At 44.7% G+C, this 3,149-nt stretch overlaps 1 pseudogene across 1 annotated transcript; it reads right to left on the bottom strand.

Annotated features, from left to right (window-relative positions):
- Positions 1-234: 234 nt before the first annotated feature.
- Positions 235-1,841, bottom strand: LOC309857543 (receptor-interacting serine/threonine-protein kinase 2 pseudogene; annotated as a pseudogene). Its single transcript has one exon. The product of its transcript is annotated as a receptor-interacting serine/threonine-protein kinase 2 pseudogene (transcript).
- Between the last annotated feature and the right edge of the window lie 1,308 nt (positions 1,842-3,149).

Here is a 3,149-nt window from a genome sequence, read left to right as displayed (position 1 = left end):
CAGTAAGCGAACCCCTGGGATCCGGGAATGGTCAGTACTTGGAACTTGGAAGTGTAACTTACAGACAATGAGAACTATTACCTAAGAAGTTTAATTTTTCCTCTTTTCCACCTTCTTAAAGTATGGCATCTGCTTCCAAAGATGACATTTCTGTTCCTTTTCCTGAACTTTGCTAAGATCTGGCTCTACCTTCTTCTTCTTTTTTTTTTTTTTTTTTTTCCCACTTATGAGCTTTTATTTTGAAATAAATATAAAGATTGTGATCAAGAAACCACAAGTATTTCCGGGTAAGGTTGAAGACCCATTTGCTTGTTATCTTTCAACTTTTGTACTATAACTTTGGCAAATTCTTCTCCTTGGATGTCAGTGGTGTCCAGTAACTGTCTGACTTTTGAAGTCCTTGTAGGTTTGGTACTAATGAGTTCATAGTCCTCCTTCATGATTAAGTCCCTGGACAGAAGAGCATCTAGGGACTGGTTAAGGCAGGCTTCTGTCATTTGGGTCACAATGTCTTTCCTTTTACTCTGGATCCACTGTTGGGCTATGCCAGGCTGTAATCGCTCTGAATTTCCCTCAGCTGAGAGTGGAGTTATCCCTGCTAAAGAGCCTGGGGTGGTCTTGTGATCACAAAATTTCCTCTTCTGAACTGCAGAAATGTTACTATTGCAACTGTGATTTACTGGATAGTGACACAGTGTAGAAAAGTCTTGAGTTTTTCTAGATAAAAAATCATTTTCTTGAGGAGCTGTCAGGGACTTTGAGGCTATAGTAGAATCACTACTTTCATGGAGCTGAGAGGATCCACATGATTCCTCCTGTGGTCCATGAGTTATAGGTGTGTTCAGAGATGAGTCCATTTTCTTCTTGTCACATAAGTGAATAGTGCTCAAAGTACTCTGTAACTTTGTTTTCTTTAGTTGAATAACAGCTTCAAGAAAAGTTATCTCTTCAAATGTCCTCAGAACTGGTTCAAGTTCTATTAAACATTTTAAGAAAGATGGTCTTTCATCTGGATTTTGTGCCCATCCACTTTCTATTAGAGAGCTCATAAGTGTTCGATGAGGTATATCAAGTGGCAAACTTTCTTCATTAGTGTTAGGTCGATGTCCTTGTGATACACTATACATGATCTGCAAAGGATTGGTGACTTCTTCAAAAGGCTGTTTTCTGGATAAGACTTCCCACATGATCACTGCAAAGCTATAGATATCATGCTTGACGCTGGCTCTTGATTTTTGTCCAGGTTCATAGTTCTCAGGTGGCATATAGATAATTGTCCCTCCTTCTGGTGAAGATTTACTAGTCCATGTTTGTGAGAGGGACATCATACGCCATTTTGATAAACCAAAATCTGCAATCTTAACATGAAATTCATTATCCAATAAGATATTTTGAGTCTTTAAGTCATGATGAAGTAGAGGAGGATTCATATTGTGCAAGTAGTTTACACCCAGTGCAATTTCATGCAGGATGCGAAATCTCAGTGGCCAAGCAACATCAGGATATTCCGTTTTTCTATGGAGGAATTCATTTAATGATCCATTTGGCATATATTCCGTAACTATTCCCCAAAATTCAGGCTCATTGCAAATTCCCCAAATTGGAAGAATGTAACTAAATCTAGCTTTGTGTAAAACTTCAGCTTCTCTTAAAACATCATTTCTTTCACTGTCGAGCAGGGGGGTGTGGATGTGCAGCTGCTTCACGGCAACCTGAACGTGCCAGTCTGCGTGGCGGGCGGAGGACACGGTGCCTGACCCGCTGCGGCTCAGGTAGCGCAGGTCGGGGAGCTTGTGGCAGGGAATGGTAGGCAGGGCGCTGCAGATACCCTCCTGGTTCATGGTCGGGAACCCTGTGGGCGCTCAGGCCGCTGGCCCGCTCTGGGTGTGCCTGGTGCTTCGGTGGTTTCTGGGGCTCATCGGCTGCGCTTGGGCGCCCGCACCTGCCCCCCTGTGCGGGAGCTAGAGCTGCCAGGCACTTCTCGTGGAGGGACACTAGGTCAGGAGGCAGGCCATCTGGCTCTACCTTCTTAAACTCAAGCCTAGAGCCCAGAGACCAGCTTCAGAATTCTCCCGCTTACTTCAATCACAAGCAAGGAATTTCACTGGTAAAATTTCTCCTTTTCTTTCCTTTTGGCAAGAGCTTTATTTTAAAACTGTAATTAAAATATCTGCGGAGAACTTTGGGAACTCAAGCACGAGTAATCCTGGCATTAGATGGGAATGGAGGCGTATTGCTCTGATGTCCTCGTGTAAAATGACATGGGCAGCTCTTGTTCTCGTGGAAGCATTAGAATTCTAGACACAATGAAGATGAGTGAGCTACTGTACTCCCAACACTGCTGAGGAATCTCACAGACAAAATGTGGAGTACAAGAAGCTACAATGTACCTATTGCACAATTTCATTATTACAAAGTTCAGGGATAGGCCAAGGGAATCTCTAGTTATAGTGAGGATTGGATGCATAGATTCATGTAAAGTCCTTGGAAAAGCAGAAGAATAAATGTGAGCCACGTTTGTTATAATGAGAGACAGTCACTAAAACCTGTCTGCTATAAACTGTACTCATTAAATGGTCTTAATGAACACCCTTAAGGGAGTCCAGATGAGAGAATGACCCATGAGCTTCCACTAAAGTGACTCTGCTCAGAGGAGTGGGCACGGGGATTTGCACACAGAGGGGCTGGGGGCAGAGATGGCCCAGGTGAGGAGTGGGAAGCGGGGTAGCTAGCAGGTTATTTCTGAGAGAAAAAAGGGGAGAGAAGGAGCAAGATAGCATGTTAACAGAAGCTCCAGAGGAGGACTTAGGGGACACCTTGCACCAGAGGTCCATTGGCCTTCTTCAGGTTACCCCAAATCAGGAAAATCCACAGCAAGCACTTGTCATAGTTTAGGCAGGCTTGCTTTGGAAACAGCTCCAGGGAAATTCCCCTACCCTCTTCCAACCAGATCGCTGCCAGAGCCTCCCTCCCTGGCTCAGTCTGGAGCAGCCCCTGGGTCCTTAATCCCTCATATCCAGACAGCCGCTCACTTCTGCCTTAGACATTCTGACAAGGCAGGTGTGCTAGGCTGGGCTGCCGCCTCCATTTGCTTCCTGACTGGTGTCCCAGAGCTGTGCTCCTGTGTCCTTCTTCTGGCCATACTCTGT

This window comes from Mustela nivalis (assembly GCF_964662115.1).
Source record: "Mustela nivalis genome assembly, contig: HAP1_SCAFFOLD_868, whole genome shotgun sequence".
In the NCBI taxonomy this organism is placed as follows: Eukaryota; Metazoa; Chordata; class Mammalia; order Carnivora; family Mustelidae; genus Mustela; species Mustela nivalis.
The sequence above is the reverse complement of the archived record's forward strand: the minus strand, read 5'-3'. Positions and strand labels throughout refer to the sequence as shown.